At 43.8% G+C, this 18,350-nt stretch overlaps 2 long non-coding RNA genes across 3 annotated transcripts in view; one reads left to right on the top strand and one right to left on the bottom strand.

Moving 5' to 3' along the window:
• LOC142046015 (uncharacterized) overlaps positions 1–13,728 on the top strand; it is a 22,277-nt gene extending 8,549 nt beyond the window's left edge. Inside the window, exons 2-3 of the long non-coding RNA XR_012654941.1 lie at positions 12,955–13,023; positions 13,399–13,728. This is a non-coding gene — a long non-coding RNA (uncharacterized LOC142046015). The remainder of the gene's footprint in view (positions 1–12,954; positions 13,024–13,398) is intronic.
• The window catches only part of LOC116832665 (uncharacterized), a 24,283-nt gene extending 5,933 nt beyond the window's left edge, over positions 1–18,350 (bottom strand). For both annotated transcript variants that reach the window (XR_004375516.2, XR_012654940.1), the window contains exons 1-2: positions 18,187–18,350; positions 10–65 (exon numbers count right to left, since the gene is read on the bottom strand). This is a non-coding gene — a long non-coding RNA (uncharacterized LOC116832665). The remainder of the gene's footprint in view (positions 1–9; positions 66–18,186) is intronic.

The following is an 18,350-nucleotide window of genomic DNA, read 5'->3' as shown; positions in this document are numbered from 1 at the left end:
TGAGCGTACCTATGTCAAACCTTTAGATCCTTTATTTCTATAAGAAGCTTTGAAGCAGAATTCCTCTGAAATGAGAGAATCCCTACAGTGTGTAAGAAGTGGGGAGATACAGCAACCACACATCCTGTTACATGAATAAACCTGTTAAATCATCTTCCCTGGATCATATTAGTCACCACTCTTTGTGGGGTGAGACTGGCTTCATGTGGTTTAGCATCCTGATGCTGGTTACCAGCATCCTATCTTATTTCTTTCAGCTGATGGTATCTTAAGGAAAGAGTCTAAAGAAGGGACTCCGGTATTTTTTGTACAAACAATATAGAGTTCTCCTACACTGATACATTCTTAAATGCCTTTGCAGGTGTTTCCAAATGAAGATGTTTTGGTGGCTTTACAGCTGCTGATGTCAACTGAGATGTTTACATAGAGGGCATTTATAATTTTTTGCCATGTCTCCTTATATTTCAGGTCAGATGGAAGAAAAAAATTACATGCAGCTACAGGAACATGTTGATATGCTTTTTTTTTTAACATTGTAAGTGGGAGCTAGAGGTACTGCAATATCCACATTACTAGGAAGAGAGAGAAAAAGATGGATAGCTAGGTGGCTACTATGGGTGTCCTGAGGTCTCAAGAAGAATTAAGGTATGTCTACGCAGCCAGTGGCAGGAGCTTCCAACCCTGGGTCAACAGACTTAGGTTTGCTGTACTGATGCTAAAAATAACATCTTCCTCCTAGACTTGAGAGCCCGAGCCACAACATCTACACAATTATTTTTAGTGTGGTAGCGCAAGCGAGAGTCTGTCAACCTGGGCTCTGATGTTTTCTGCCACAGGCTGTGTAGACATACACCAGGATGCTTAGGCCTTGGCTACACTTGCAAGTTGCAGCGCTGGTGAGGGGGTTACAGCGCTGCAACTTACTCAGTGTCCACACTTACAAAGCTCAGCCAGCGCTGCAACTCCCTGTCTGCAGCGCTGGCTGTACTCCTGGTCTGCTACGGGTGTAGCGAATCCATGCAAGCGCCTGGTCCCTACTGAGGTTTGAAACTCACACCAGCACTGTAATTGGCCTCAATCAGGGTATTAGGAGGTATCCAGCATCATTTTCAGCCTCTCGTGTCATCGTTTCGCACTCCACTGCCCTGGCTCAGGTGACCCGCCCTTTAAATGCCCTGGAATTTTAAAAATCCCCTTTCCTGTTTGCTCAGCCGAGGCGTGGAGTGCAATCAATCATCAGTGACCATAGCCTCCATGCCCCAAATGAGCCCAACAGATGGAGCACTGCCAAGCTCAGAGATTCTCATCTAGTGTTTGGGGTGAGGAAGCTGTTGCAGGCAAACAGCTGTCGCTCCAAACAGCCAATAGAATATATGATTACCTATAAGGCCAAGATATCAAAGTCAATGCAATACAGGGGCTATGACCGGGACAGCGGTGCAGTTTTTGGCATGGGTTAATTGTAAAGGAGCTTGCGGAGTTGGCTACTTGATAAAAGCACGTCAGGTAAAAACCACCGCTCAGGTGGCTTGCCCCACTGACCTGCCATTTTTACTAGGAGCTGGAATGATACTTTGGATGTCCCTACTGCCAATCCGAGGATCACGATGGACATTCAGAGGCCTGGAGAAGGAGAAGGGAGGGTGGTAGAGGGAACCCGAGCGTGAGGCTATATGAGGTGGTTTGGAGACTCCCAGGAGTCATGCAGCCAGGAGCTATTTTCCAGCCAGGAAGAAGCTAGCCAGTCCGCAGCTGCTGGACTTGGTAGTGATGGAACCAGCAAGAGGGGCCTTTCCCGGTAAATAAAAAAGCTTTTATTAATAAGATGGAAATGTTTGGAAGGAGGGGGCTATGGCTGCCTGCAAGCACTGCCTAGATGTGAATAGCCCATGATTTGGTCCTATCACGTCGTTCGGTAAATCTGCCTCTGTAATCCTGTTCAAAAGTTTCAGTCAGAGCGTGTGCAGTGCGCTTCCGCAAGTTTATAGGGAGAAGCACCGTGGTCCTTGTCCGCCACCAGTCAGGCTAACACGTCCGCGCCATTGTGCTTGTGAGGGTGGGAGGACATTGTTGCGCACAGAGAGTTGCGTAGGGACCAGGGCGGAATCCACAATAGCTGTAGAAGACACCCGACCCGCTTCCCCAGGTGGACCAGAGCAGCGAGATATCGGGAGGTTAAATTCTTGTGGAATGCAGGATACTGTTAAGTGCTATTTCCCTGTAGCTGCTTCTTTCCTTTCCCCAAGTCACAGAAAAGCCCATGGATTCCAGAGTCAGCAGCCCCCCTTTCCCAGGTGAGCCGTCGTGTGCAAGATGGCTCTGAGGAGTACCTGCTTTGTGGCAGATTGTGGGTATAGGGTCAGTGCTATTTCCCTGTAGCTGCTTTTTGCGTTCCCAAAGTCACAGAAACCCATTGATCCCAGAGTCAAGCAGCCCCCCTTCCCAGGTGAGACGCGTGTGGGGAAACTCACCATTTCTCTCTGCACGCTGCGGCCTCTCTGTGCTATGCTCGCAATGTGTAAATGAAAGCCTAGAAATAGTCTTAAAAACAATACAGGCTCTGTAGTAAAAAGTTTCTCTCGTGTTTTTTTTAAAGTGACCTTGGATACGCTCCATCGCGCAGACTTCTGAAAACTACGGAACTTAAGAAAAAAAAAGGAAGAATAAAGAGGAGCTGGGAAAGCAGTTATGAATCTGTATTCACAAGATAATAAAAAGTTGCAAGACTGGAGGGAAAGGAAAGCAGGAAAAAGGAGCAGGCTGCCAAGAGAAAGGAAAAGGCTGCCAGAGAAAGGAAAAGGCACCAAGACAAGCACAGGATTCGGCTTGCTAAGCATCCTGGAACGCCACAACAGACGTCGTGCAGTCAATGCTAGCCATGCAGGCAGAACACTACCGTGCCTTCCTCCCCCCATCCCAAAGCTCAACCCATTGTGCCCACTTGTTTCCTCAAAACACCCTTCTCCAGCATCCTGGTTCTTAACCAACCACCGCTGCCGCCAAACACCCATACGTTCACTTAACAGCCCTGAGAACTACGACCCTTACCCTATGCACTCAACCCCATCACCATGCAGCATATTAATCCTGAAGTGGAGCAGGCATTGCAACAGCACTCAAGGAAGACATATTCAAACCTCTGACTTTAGTGCTCATCAACCCTACCCCCTGCCCGTTTTTGTATGTACTGTATTTTTAATAAAGGATTTCTTGTCTTTTAACAGTTTTATTATTACAGAAAGTGTAACATACTGTACCACAAGTGAAAAATAGCACTGCAAAATCATTGCAACTACTGCACTTAACTCCTGTGGAAGGCACCCAACAATTACTGTTGGCTTTCAGCCTCAAATTGCTCCTTTAAGGCATCCCTAATCCTTGAAGCACTGTGCCTGGCCTCTCTAGTAGCCCTGCTCTCTGGCTGTGCAAATTCAGCCTCCAGGCGTTGAACCTCGGAGGTCCATTCGTCACTGAAGGATACAGCACGTGGTTATAATCGCTGGGATGCTGCTTTTTCCCCCACGTCTAGCTTCCCGTAGAAGACTTCTCCATTCTCCCCTTTAAATGGCCAAAAGCACACTCCACAGTCATTCTGCACTGGCTCAGCCTGTAGTTATTGAACCGGTCCTTGTCCTGTCAAGCTTCCCTGTATACGTTTTCAGAGCCAAGGCATTAACGGGTAAGCGGGGTCTCTCAAGGATCACAATTGGCATTTCGACGTCCCCCACTGTGATCTTCCTGTCTGGGGAAAAAAAGTCCCCTGCCTGCAGCTATCCTGAACATGCACTGTTCGAAAAGATGCATGCATCATGCACCTTTCCAGGCCATCCTGTAGTAAATGTCAGTGAAACGCCCACGGTGATCCACAAGCGCCTGAGGAAACCATAGAGAAATACCCCTTCCCGATTAATGCACTCGGATGCCAGGTGGGGTGGGCAATGACCAAAGAATAGGAATTGCCATCCCATCTATTGCCCCTCCACAGTTAGGGAAACCCATTTGTGCAAAGCCATCCAGAATGTCCTGCACATTCCCCAGAGTCACAGTCCTTCTTAGCAGGATGCGATTATGGCCCTGCCAAACTGCATCACCACTATTCCAACGGTCGACTTTCCCCACTCCAAACTGGTTTGGACTGATCGGTAGCTGTCTGGAGTTGCCAGCTTCCAGACTGCACAATAGCCACCCGGCTTCTCCACTGACCAGCAGCTCTCGGTCTTTGTGTCCTTGCGCTGCAGGTTGGGGCGAGCTCAGCAACACACTCCCATGAAAGTGGCTTTTCTCATCCTAAAGTTCTGCAACCACTGATCGTCATCCCAGACTTGCATGACAATTGTGATCCCACCCACTCAGTGCTTGTTTTCCCGAGCCCAAAGGCGGCATTCCACGGTGCTGAGCAAACGTCCGTTACTGCCACAAGCGAATTTAAGTCGTCAGGCGCGTGCAAGCCGAATCTATTTCATCATCTGAGCTCTCCTCACTGTCACTTTGGAGCATAAGGAATAGCTCAACTGCCAGACGTGATGTGCTGGCAACGATTCATCACGCAAAGTCCTCAGGAGCTCGGGCATTTTCTTACTGAAATCACGCTGGCAGACTCACAATGGCACCAAACGGCTGAAAAGGGAGCGATGCACCACGCGGTCGTTGGAACAGGAAGCGGAATGACCTGCACCCTTCCGTCCCTTCCCACCAACCCACAGCGCCGAAATGGGAAAGGTGCTCTGTGGCATAGCTGCCCCACAATGCACCACTCACAAACAGCACTAGCACTCAGAACTGCAAATGCTGCAAATGTGGACACACTGCAGCGCTGGTCGCTGTCAGTGTGGACACACTGCAGCGCTGACCCTACACAGCTATACGACCACAGCTGTAACTACCAGCGCTGCAAAAATGTAAGTGTAGCCATACCCTTAGTTGCAGCGATTCTTGCTTGCACAAGGTGGGATCAACATTTGGGCTACAGTGTATTGGCTAAGAACTCTGAATGTCTTTCAGAGCATTCAGTGGTGATCTGCTCTTAATCTCTAAGTGCACGTCTGTGTCCGCATCTGGGAGCGAGTCTCCCAGCCCAGATCCACAGATTTGTGCTGGCAAGGCTTGTGCTCTAGATATAGCTGTGCAGATGTTGTGGCTCAGGCAGGAATTCGGCCTCCGAAGCCTGGGGGAAGTTGAGTGGGCTTGAGTGCCAGAGCTCCAGCCTGAGCCGCAATGTCAAAGCTGCATCTTCACAGCTATTTTTGGAGCACTGGCAGAAGCTCCGCAAGCACCGAGCTGTGGACCTGGGCTTAGAGACTTGCTCTCTGATGCAGTGTAGAGATGCCCTAAGGGATATTGCAGATGATCAACTTCCTCTGCTTTCAGGGATGATTGATAGACTATACTACTGTGCTCCACCCCATACTAGAATTTTGAGAACCTTGATGCCAAGATCTCAACCCCATCGTTTGCATTATTGTGAGCAGGTCTCAGGTCTTCATTAGATGGGCCTGAGCTGCAAAGTTTGGCTTCAGTTGCAAACTTTCCCCCAAAGTTTTAGAGGCCTGATAGGAGTCAAGTTTTCCTTTGTCCAATTAGATGTAGGATTGGGCACCGATGATGTGGTCAGAATTAGATCCAGACTTCTCAAGTTTGGGTATGGCTGGATGTGAGACCATTTCTACCACTGGTCTTCTCCTGTGCAAGAGGAGGGAGAGGAAGTTGTTGATAACATTGAACCTTTGGCTGCTATGTATAGGCCAGAAATCAACATAAAAACCACCCATTGTTTGAGAATGAAATTGTGGCATTCCACCAATAAATGGTGTAAATAACCATTAGAATAGCTCATAGTAAGGCTAATATGTCATGTTAAGATCTATTGATTTGATTTACCAAGAAAAATGAAATAGAAATGGTTCTGTTGACAAGGTAGAGCTTACTGGTTTCAGTAGTAAGTCGAGTAAAGCCCCAACCCTCTGTAGGTTACCAGTGAACAGCCTCAGCCTCTCAACTGTTGTTCCTCCTTTCTACCATCACCTACGCATCAGCTACTGCCCCAAACCCCCCTACTAAAAGAAGTTAAAATTCTGTTTGTGATGACATACTGTTTGCGATGACCTGTTGAACCGATGTGATCTTCAAATCTTTTGCGATGACCTGTTGAACCGATGTGATCTTCAAATCTTTTTGGATGAGGCAGAAGGGCATATGGTGTAATATTGATTATTCAGACGCAGGCTGCATCTGAGCAGGCTTCTAGTTTTGTACCAGGCCAGTAATATGCTATACCTATAAAGGACAAGGCTTAGCAGCAGTGTATCTGCCTGGCTACTCTTGCTGCCTGTTGTAGACAGTGTAATGTGATCTATTGCTTTTAATTATATCATGTGCCAGATCATGTTGTGAAGGGCACATAATGAATTGCTGGATAAATAATGATGATGGATAAATAATGAGATATGACACAGCTGAAAGTTGGGCCTCCCTGAAGTCAAGGATTTTTCTTTCAGCGTCATTCCTTGTATCCCCTTGGGATTTGCACATTGTGCAAATCTCCAGTCTGCTAGAAAAGTTTTATGGGGTGTTCAGGTTGAGGGATTTGTTTAGAGACTGTCATGCAGATGTCTCATGTATTTGAAATTCTGATCCCCGTAAAACTATTCTGAAATGTGGGATGGCCACATACCAGAAGCTGGTGTGTTAACTAACCCACTGCCGCCTCAGGTATTAATTTTGTATATCTAGATATGACTAATAAGGGAGTTGCTTCTTTCAGTGTTAGCGAATGACCAATTTGTACTGTTAGGAGGAACAAAGCTAGAGGAGGTCATGTTACCCAGAAAGCAAGCACAATCCCCAGAGTGAGTCATGAAGCTTATATATTAAGCCACAAGGTGATAAACTGGTAGCAAAATTTTAAAATAGCTGTTCCGGCTTTATTTCTTCTGCCTTTTGTTAGAAATGGTTCCAGGCAGCAAAGTTTTGTTGTGGGTTTCCAACACCCATAAAGTTAAGGGGGTGTTTGGAATTAGCATCTGAAGTATGAAAACCTAAGGGAAATGAGGAAAGTGACTGCCTTGTGCAAATCATAAAGGATATCAGGCAGAAGAAGGGATTTTGCATTTTCCCCAGCTCAGATTTCATAGTATCATTTTTTTATTTCTAAAGGTGCCCTGTGGATCACAGTGCTGCTTAGGACTGGGTGATCCACATATTAAAATATCAGCATTCCGGGAGTGGAGAGGGGAGGGCCATGAAGAGAAGGGCATGAGAAAAATCTGAATTTATGAATAAAATTAGTGATACCTAATGCTGATGAAAGGCATCTAACAGACCCCCTTCCCCTGCTACATTGACTTTAATCTATGCTATGGGTGTTATTTTAACCATTTTCTCAGTTTTCAACCTCTCTTTGTCCCTCCCCTGCTGACAGTTCTCTTACAAACAGACGGTGTCTCTTCTCAAATCATTAAACATTCTTCAAAATGCTTAACCTGGGTAAAATATAAAACCAGGGATTGGGAATTCAGTTCCAATAAAATATAAATGAGCCTCCAAATCCAGATGAGATTTAAGCTGAGGTTCAGATTCAATGCCAAATTAAGGTTTGGGATCCTATTAACAGGCATAAACCTAGTGAGCCATTGTTATGAAATGCTGGCCTCAAATGGCTGAAATCTCATTAGATCGGCTGTTTTTAAATGAGAATTTTTGACATGTTGGAATTAAATCTCTCAGAATTCAGCAGCATCAGAAAACGGTAGCTCTGAACAGGGAACCAGAACTGTATTGAGTGGGTTTAGATCTGAGCATTAATATGTGGCAGCTGTATCTGGCTGTCTGAATATCTATCTGCTGTATGAACACTGGTGATCTGTAGCTTTTCTTCAGAAGAGATGTATATCTAGTAACACCTTTACAGGTCCCTATTTGCATTAACATGGTAATGAAGCAAGTTCAAAAAGTACTGAAGACAATAAGTGTGCTTAATGAGATTATATGCAAACCTCCTAAAACAACTTGCCTAAGTAATCACTGAAAGTGAGGGGGAAAACCTTTTTATTAATTGCAAAGCAGTATCTCTCTTAACACTGAAATAGCAACAGAGGAGAGATTTAACATAAGCCAATAAACGGCAGGAAATTAGCTTTTGTTTCAATGCATCTCCCTTCCATCTCTAACCCCCAATGTAATCAAGTTGAGTTGCCTGTGGAAGAAGGAAGGAAGAAGTGAATTGTATTATATATTGACTCAAGTATGCACCCCACATTGATGTATTGAGCTGAGTAAACGCCTCACATCCACTTCACAAGAATCAGAACTTTGGTCTTAGGCTCTCTGGTATGCTCTTAGTAAAGAAATATGCACCACATCAGGGCAGTTCAAACGACTGCAAACATCTAGTGAAGATGTGCTGCACCAACATAGAGATCTGGTTTTGACCTTCCATGTCATCTTTGCATAAAGCTCAATCACTTCCAATTTGGAGTAGTCAGATGCCTTGCTAAGGATTGTAAGTGGGGCCTTTGCGACTCCCATACTTTGCTGCTGTTGCCAGTTAGAGGTAGTCTACATACTTGCAGGGTGCACCGGGGGCAAGGGCTGCCTGGTTCCCTTATGGACTTGCACAATGCTTCCCTTAGTTATTGAATGGTTAAAATGCTTAGATTGACATGCTTTACTTGACTAGTAGCAGAGGGGTAGCCATATTAGTCTGGATCTGTAAGAGCAACAAAGAGTCCTCTGGAAACTTATAGACTAACAGACGTTTTGGAGCATGAGCTTTCATGGGTGAATACCTACTTCGTGGGATGTTGAGAGGCATTGGGGCTGGAGTATATAATGGCAAGGAGGGGGAGAACTGCAATTCCCACAGTGCACTGCTCCATCCTATGCATGGGCACCACACGGCTGTATCCTATTTGGTATCTTGATGGTGAAGCCCCTCCTGGTTTGGCGTGGATGTCGGTGGAGAGTGAAGCAACAAAGGGGAGGAAAGAATCCTCTGAATGAAATTTATGGAGCAAAAAACTACTGTAAATAACTTTTTGGGTTTTCTTGTCAAATAAAAGTGTCTTTACCAATGCTTCTCAGCCCAGTTCCAGAAAGTACTCCACTTAGGAAGGAACAATCAGTTGCACACATACAAAATGGGAGATGACTGCCTAGGCAGGAGTACTGCGGAAAGGGATCTGGGGGTCATAGTGGACCACAAGTTAAATATGAGTCAACAGTAACGCTGCTGCAAAAAAAGCAATCATCATTCTGGGATGTATTAGCAGGAGTGTGGTAAGCAATACACGAGAAGCAATTCTTCCGCTCTACTACGCACTGATTAGGTCTCAACTGGAGTATTGTGTCCAGTTCTGTGTGCCACATTTCAGGAAAGATGTGAACAAATTGGGGAGAGTCCAGAGAAGAGCAAATGATTAAAGGTCTGGAAAACACGGTCTATGAGGGAAGATTGGAAAAAATTGGGTTTGTTTAGTCTGGAGAAGAGAAGACTGAGAGGGAACACGTTAACAGTTTTCAAATACATAAAAGGTTATTACAAGGAGGAGGGAGAAATCTCCTCCTCCTTCTTCTTCTTTTTCTTCTTCTTAACCTCTGAGGATAGGACAAGAAGCAATGGACTTAAATTGCAGCAAGGGCAGTTTAGGTTGGACATTAGGAAAAACTTTCTGATTGTCAGGGTGGTTAAGCACTGGAATAAATTGCCTAGGGAGGTTTTGGAATCTCCATCATTGGGGATTTTTAAGAGCAAATTGGACAAACACCTGTCAGGGATGGTCTAGATAATACTTAGTCCTGCCTTGAGTGCAGGGGACTGGACTAGATGATCTCTCGAGGTCCTTTCCAGTTCTGTGATTCTGTGAAGTTGAGGTTCTATTCGTGACTCTGTCAGTGATTTGCTATGTGACATTGAACAAATCACTTAGCTTCTCTGTTTCCCTAGCTATGAAATGCAGATATTTACCTATTTCACAGGGTGGGTTTAAGGCTTCATTCATGGAAGTTCATAACATCTGAACTTCTCAGCCAGAAAATGTTATTGAATGAAAAAGTATGATTGTTTATCCAATTCTAACTGAAAGATGTGTGGTTTTTCCTATTGCTGCTTAAAACGGTGTGAAACCAGCACCGGGCACACTGTACTCTTTTGTGACATATATAACAAATGCCAAGATACAAGCTGTGATCCCTGTCCTTTTCTGTAACGTGGCCTTCAGATGTTGCCCTTCTTGTACGCCATTGCAGTCTGATCATTGTTTAAATGCTGCAGGTGAAATGTTTGTCACTGAAATACTGAGGTGAGCCATGTGGTATGACACTTCTTAGCATATGCACAGCATGCCCCAGGTGGCACATGACCAGGATTTATCGCCGAATTTGGTCTGCAGGTTGGATCATTAGCTTCTCCAGTACAGGCTGGGTACTGATGGGGAGTGTGACGTGAACAGTGATCCTTGTCCTTCGGTCTGACACTGAAGAAATAACAGACCCAGAAGGCTTTGAAGTACATGACTTCAGATAATTTTAATGACTAAAAAAAATGAGGGTGGATCAGGTAAGCCTGTCAGTGTAAATGAAACTGTGGGATGCATATCCCACAGCCATGACTAATTCGGTACACTGTGACTCAGCCAGTGATGCATCATCAAGAATCTCTGAGACCTTCTGGCCTCCTAGTTAACAAAACAATAAATAAAAACATTCTATTTTATATGGCTAATTGAATCCTTGAATCTAATTGTATTGCTCCCAAACTACCAAATGACTAAAGCTGTGCAAAACAGCGGGTCTGATCCACAGAGGCTTCTGTGAATGCTTTCATGGGTTTAAATTCCCGTGGGCTTGTGCCTCTTGAGTATTCATCTGAGTTCTGTTCAAATCCAAAGCAAAACTAACACGTTTCACTTGGTTTTTAATCACAAACCATATGTTCGGCTCAGGTTAGCTAGAAAGGGCAGCAAATCATGGGGATCCTTGATGAATCTGGGTTGAACTTCAAGTTTGTACTAAGACGAATAGGGACATTTTCCCATGATTTTGGGCTTGAAGCAAAAGTTTTGCAAAATTCTAGACTTACATCCACATTTGGCTTTGTATTTATTTTTTTTAAGCATGGGCCTGAGCCATTTGCTTAAGGCCCCTTCTGTATTTTTTTTAACTGGATTTTTTTCAACAAAGTATTTAATCTGTTTGTTTTTCAGTCGCATCAACTGCAGGACAAAAATGACATATTGACAAAGTCTAACCAAAACGTGGGCACAGAAGGGTGGTCAGCGACCAAGGCAGTGGATTGGGTCTCTGGAAATCTGGATTCCTCTCATGGCCCTGCCTCTGATTTTTAAGTTAAAAGATCTGTCTTTTGCTTTTTGAGCTCTTCCTGCCCACCCCCAAAAAGTGTATGACATTTAGTGTTGCCCAGGCTCCCAAATAAATATAGCAAGGTGACCCTTGCCCCTGCTGCAGGATACTGGGCTAGATGGACCTTTGGTCTGACCCAGTATGGACGTTCTTATGTCTTTGCACATTTGTAATAAAATGCAAACTGATATTACTTTTGAGGCTTTTAGGTTGGCTATAGAGCTAGTCAAAATGTTTTCACTGAAACATTTTTAGGCGAGATTGTTTTTCAATCAAAACAGTGTCTTCAGAGAATGTTCATTTTGCTTGAACATTTGGTTTCTGGTGGAAAACTAGAAATTTAGAAGAAAAAATGCTTTTTGAGTTTTTTCTTGAATCATTTGAGACATTTTGGGGGGTGGGGGGGAACAAAAAAATTCAACATTTTCCATGAAAAATTATTAGTATTTTTCAACCCCCTGGACTTGGTTGTGATCACTTTCCGCAGGTCCGCCACCTATTAACACATTTCCTTGGTAGACACAATTCTTAAATTTAAATATATAGAGAGTTTTTATAAATCAAGGGCTGTCAGTTGATGTTGTAGCCTATTTTTTATCTTCTGAATCCCTTATATAAACAGGGATGACATGAATGACTGTTCTCTGCTAGTTTCACCTAGAAGTACCTGTTTCCTTGTTTGTTGACATGAATTAAATGTCCCTTTCACTCACTGTTTTGAGTCCATTCCAAGCACTAGTGTTGCCCATAGGTTGAGTTTTCTCATTGATCACTGCTTTGAATACAGCATTTTGTAGGTTCTGTATTTATCTCCTGGTTTTTTCCTACAAAAGGGCCTATGGGTGGAAATAGAAATTTTGCACTGGCATGAGACCTGTTCAGGAGTTGAAGTGCAAGTTTTACTTTGAGGGGTCTTCAGTGGCGTACATGAAAGAAGTAAATGGGTCTCAGTCTGCATCACAAGAAACCCATCATCATAAGAAACAGTCTCATTGACAATCTCAGTAGAGAGGCCAAGGAATTGTCATGTAGACTGAATAACTCACACTATGTGTCACCGTATTCCATATGAACATCGTTGGTGTGTCTCCTTCTAGTGACTGGCCCCAGAAATTAATAACCTGCTACTTCAGCAAAATTATTCACATTCTCCTTTCTCTGAAATGGTATAGTCTTGTGCTTTTTGATGTGCTGATGATCCCATTCTAGAACAAATTCCATTCCTGAACATTCTGTCTATATGTCTGTGGTCATGGTTTGTGGGATAATAATGTACTAGAAACTCCAAAATGTAGCTGCAAGTCCGTTTTTAAGGAAGCTAAAGCACCTTGCTGTTAAAGCTGACAAACTTTCATTGAATTCCACACACATGAAAGCCAGTGAAATATGACTGCTACTATACAAACATTTCAGACCTGAAAAGGCTCTTGATGAGATGTTTCATTTGAGATAGGATCCTAGCTAGATGGATTACAGAAGAATGGTGCCATTTCAATACCACTTAACATAGCCCAGAGCCAGAGAGAGAGAGAAACAAATCCCCCACAGAACACCAGCTGTTATTTTAATTGCTTGGATTCACAACTCTTCATTTTTCAGGTACACTTCAGTGCCACAAAACTAACCAGCAAGACTTGGCACATCATGGAATTCTAATGGGTAGTTAAGGTAGGGGCTATCCACAAATTAACAGCTTTGCTGCCCAGTTGAAAGTGGGGGAAAATACATGTTTTGCTTGTTTGCTGTTCAGTCCCTGGATATTGTTTCATGTGAAAGTGGCATCCACCAAATACTGAGGCAGCATTTTGATTTTACTGAATGTCTGTTTTTCTGTATGGAATAAATTGGAGGTTTTCCCTGCACACTTTCATTTGGAGTCTTTATGCAGTAGCCTGTCACTTTGTAAAGCAGCTGGGAATTTAATGAGTACAAATGAGAAGCTGTGGATAATTAGGCTTCTGGGTGTTTGAGCATTATTATTTTTTTAAATCAATTAGCTAATCAAGAAAGTGCTATTGAGACACATCTTTTTTTTTCTTCAAGCAAAGTTCCAGCTGGGTTGACAGGATAGATCCCAGTAGGAATCCTGTATCTTAATGGACTCCGAAGACAACACCACTGGGCAATGAAGAGAAGAAGATTCTGATGGACGAGGCTGTATAATGAAGCATGATGTTGATCTGTGGTTCATGCTGACCACAGAGCCTAGCTGAAATCATTATTTTGCTCTCTGCCAGCTGCCACATACAAACTTCCTATCTGCATGGACAACCTTTGAATACAGCAAGAATTTATCTCCAGAGTTAGGGGTGTCAGTCTGTCTGACCCTGGAGATAAGTTAATACACCTTTACCCCGATAGAACATGACCCAATATAACCCTTCTTCGAGAAGGTGACAGATTATCTAGACAAAGGAAATTTCTAACCATTAGAGGATTGAAGTTCTGGAACAGCCTTCTGAGGGGAGTAGTGGGGGCAAAAGACATTTCTGGCTTTAAGATAAGTTTATGGAAGGGATGGTTTGATAGGATAGTTTAATTTTGGCAATTGATCTTGGATTATCAGCAGATAAGTCTGCTCAATGGTCTGTGATGGGATGTTGGATGGGATGGGATCTGAGTTACTGCAGAGAGTTCTTTTCCTGAAGTAGCTGGCTGGTGAGTCTTGCCTCACATGTCAGGGTTTTTCTGATCACCATTTAGGGGCGGAAGGAATTTTCCTCCAGCAAACTGCAAGGACCCTGGAGGTTTTTCACTCTACTGCACGTGGGCAGTGGGCAGTTCACTGCATGTGGATCTCTCTGCAGCTTGAGGTCTTCAAACCACAATTTGAAAGACTTCAATAACTCGGACATAGTTGGGGTTGATACAGAAGTTAGATGGATAGGGTTCTGTGCCTGCTTTGTGCAGGAGGTCAGATAGATATCAGATTGCGTCCCTTTCTGACCTATGAGTCTAACACGAATTCCGATAAAATGCAGTAAAGCAGCGAGGAGTCCGGGCCTTTAAGCAACCCCCAATTTTTTCTGAGCCCACTCTTACCCACATCTATCTGAATAAGTGACGCACAAGCTAAAGATGAGTACTACATTTTGATGCTGTTGCAAAAAAATGCAAACGTGATTCTGGGATTCATTAACAGTGTTGTGAGACAAGACACGAGAATCATTCTCCATGCTACTCTGCCCACGGGTTAGGCCTCAACGTGGAATAATTGTGTCCCAGTTGTTGGGCAGCGCATCAAGATGTGGAGAAATTGGAGAGGGTCCAGAAAAGAGCAACAAGAATGATTAAAGGTCTTGAGAACATGACCTAGGAAGGAAGGCTGAAAGAATTGGGTTTGTTTAGTTTGGAAAAGAGAAGACTGAGAGGGGGACATGATAGCAGTTCTCAGGTATCTAAAATGGTGTCATAAGGAGGAGGGAGAAAACTTGTTCACCTTAGTCTCTAAGGATAGAACAAGAAGCAATGGGCTTAAACTGCAGCAAGGGAGGTTTAGGTTCGACATTAGGAAAAAGTTTCTAACTGTCAGGGTGGTTAAACACTGGAATAAATTGCCTAGGGAGATTGTGGAATCTCCATCTGTGGAGATTTTAAGAGTAGGTTAGATAAATGTCTATTCGGGATGATCTAGGCAGTATTTGGTCCTGCCATGAAGGCAGGGGACTGGACTCGATGACCTCTTGAGGTCCCTTCCAGTTTTAGAATCTATGAATTCATGTGGAGCACCAGGGCTTTTAAATCCCCGCCAGGGCTCCGGCAGCCAGGCTCAGGCGGTGATTTAAAGGGCCAGAGGCTCCAGCCACTGGGGGGAGCCCCGGGCCCTTTAAATCACTGCCGGGGAAGCTGGTCCAGTCCCGATATAACATGGTCTCACCTATAAGGCGGTGAGATTTTTTGGCTCCCGAGGACCGCATTATATTGGGGTAGAGGTGTAGTTCATTCTATGTATATATCAATAATATCATTTGATAAATACAGCCAAGGATTTACAAGATGACTAGTGATTTTTTTTTTGACCAAAACCAAATCCTTTATTCCCACAGCTTTATAATTGTGTTTCAAGGATGTGTCCTTAACACAACCTTTAAAAAGAAACATGCCATTAGCAAACTAGATCAGTTCACTGATGGGTATGACTCCTTGATGTTCGGCTTATAGTCACAGTAAAAGACATTTTGAGTGATTTTACGTGCCTTTGTTTTGTGGATAACTAACTGAGATCTCTTAAAAGAACCTGATTTGCAGAATGTGTTGAAAATCCAGCCCTTTTAATGTGTCTCAAGATGGGTACTCCAAAACTGAGCCACCTAAAATCACTAACACTTCTGAATGTATGGTATTTTCAAGTGCCTATGTGGCTTAGGAACATGAACCCCATTGAGGGGGAGGGCTTGTGCTCCCATCGCCTATGTGTTTTTGAGAATCCCAGCCTTGTTCTGTATCTCTTGCTGAATACATGGGAAGGTAAATACTAACTTTAACTTTCATGATGACATTGCTTTGGACTATGAGATTGTAACATGCAGTGATGGAAGGTGTATTGGAACCTACTGTTCTCTCACTGTCTGGGCAATTATTCATCTATCGCAACTCCTCCGTGCATTGAAGAAAAGAATAGACCTCTCCGTATGAGTCAAGCTGTAATACATATGGTAAAAAGCTGGGGTGAGAACTGTAACCCAAGAAGGAGGCTCTGATGTTGACATATGTGACAGTAAAAGAAAATAATCCTTTAAACTTTGCTGCCCTCTTATATTTCACAAATTCATTATACATTTCTTGTATTTAAAATGAGTGAATTTAGTGCTCATGAAAATGTGGCTTAAGGCAGATATAGTAAGTGTGGTATGTGCAAACAATTCCTATGGAGATCTGGTCAATTCCTCTTAATCCTGAATCTCATGCACTGTGCTATTTTTTTCTCGAACTCTGCCTGAACAAAGTTTACTGGGTCATGCAATGTGTTTGATCTGCCCAAATACAGGGTAGCCTATCTAACTTCATTCCAGGGGTGATCTAAATTGGGATTGTAGTCAAGTCTCTATGGTGACAGGCGATTGCTCCAAACCACTGTGCCACCAAACCGATTTCCCCCATTAAGCAATCTCTGGTGACATGAGGCCTTTATGGTTTAGAAACTTTTGTGCACCCTCCTTTTGTGCAGCCCCATAGGCTTGCACTGTGCTACAAGGGTGATGTCCTCAATACTTGAGGCATTGGTTCCACGGTTTGGAATGCAGCTGTGCCATCTCAAGTGCCAGCTTGGGAACAGTCATTATACAACAGTGTCTGATATAAGAACAACATACAAAAATGGACAGTGCTCCTTTGAGTTTTGCCCTGGCTCTGCTGTGCAAGATAGTGTGGGTACACACATCTACCTGTCTGTGGATTTGTCTATCATGTTGGCATGTGAGTGTCAAGCTGCGTGACAGTTGTGTATGAAACACTATCTAGATGGGTGCTTGTCAGATTCGGCATTAATCTCTCCTTGGTTTATGTTCTTGGCTCATTTGCATCTGTTTGTTTGTTTTATGTGACACACGATCAGGTGATGGTGAGCGGGAGATGGGAGGTCTCCATGCATTGGAAATGGGAGGCTGTTCCAGGCAGAGGGGTTGGCATGAAGAGAGACACTGAGTCATGAGTGGATGAAGGGCAGGGCAAAGGACAAAAGTGGGCAGAATGTAGAGTCTGAGTAGTGGAAGGAAATAAAAGTTTGAGAGAGACGCAGCAATAGAGCTTTGGAGGAGGAGATGAGACAGTGGCACAGAAGATGGAGGGAAGTACCTCTGGCTACAGCTGGCCAGGAGACTGCAACCCATCCTCTGATGCAAACGTTACCTCAGTTATGCCATCATCACCTTTTAACTGGACTGCTGTTCATTACCTGGGTCTGCCACATATGTGGGGCTATGTTTTGAACACCATTTGGAAGCTTCCGCAAGTGCATAATACTAATAGGCAAGGATGATCTCATAACATCAGTGTTCTGTGCCTTCACCTCCACTTAGGACCAAGATATTCACAGGGTCATATTCCTATGTGGTCTAGGGCCTGTGAAACTGCCTCTCTCTCCATGTCCCATCTCTGTGTGGAACATCCGAGAACTGGTGGGGAGAGATCTCTAAGCTGTGCCTGTAGCGCTTTCTTGTTTTTGTTCTCCCAGATCCTGAGGTGGAAGAAGAATGGTCGTGTGGCCAAAGCACTGGGAGTCAGGAGCTCTAAGTCCTACAGTATTCACAGCTCTACCACAACTTTCCTGTGTGACTTTAGACAAGTCTTGTCACCTCTTTTGTGCCTTGGTTTCACCAGCTGTACATTGAGCATGACACTGTTGTATTGAAATATCAATGTTTTCCAACAGTTGTTAGTTACTACCCTAAGTATAGGAGAAAACTTGTGTCTCCGATACCATTCAATGGCAACTTGGCAAATGCTGTCATTTTAATGGCAACAATCATGCCATGTAGAGTTGGTGTGCAGTTTAATTGAGTAAGGTATATAAAGAACTTAGTCCCTTCACTGAAAGTACACAGTGCTGTACTGCTAATCTGTTACTTGCTTCTTTGTCTTTTAACTAACAATCACCACATCAGAGAAAGGAAAATGCATGGCAGATGAAGGGTTGTAATTTTACTGAGCCATCCGTGCGAGTGACTCGTATTTTTGTATTTGCTTGTTTTCAGTTACATTTATTGGACGAGACCAGATGCTATGTTTAGATGCCAAAGAGATAAAAACAGTTACACAAATGCAGCAAAGTCTACACTTGGGTTTATTTAAAACATTTTTTAAACAAAGTGCTCCTGTTAAAGTGCTACTTACATAGTTGGCTTCTTCCCTCTGGCCCTATAACTGTATCTCCAGCACCTGAGGTGGAAGACCTTAGACTTCTCCATCTCTGTAACTTGTTATGCTCAGCGAGTGTCTCCAATTCAGTGTTTCTGTGGTTAATTAGTTTACTGCAGAAGGAGCAGGGAGTGGGTTGA

The sequence above is a fragment of the Chelonoidis abingdonii genome, unplaced genomic scaffold, assembly GCF_003597395.2.
Source record: "Chelonoidis abingdonii isolate Lonesome George unplaced genomic scaffold, CheloAbing_2.0 scaffold0027, whole genome shotgun sequence".
NCBI classification, from domain to species: domain Eukaryota; kingdom Metazoa; phylum Chordata; order Testudines; family Testudinidae; genus Chelonoidis; species Chelonoidis abingdonii.
This window is presented reverse-complemented; position numbering and strand designations above follow the sequence as displayed.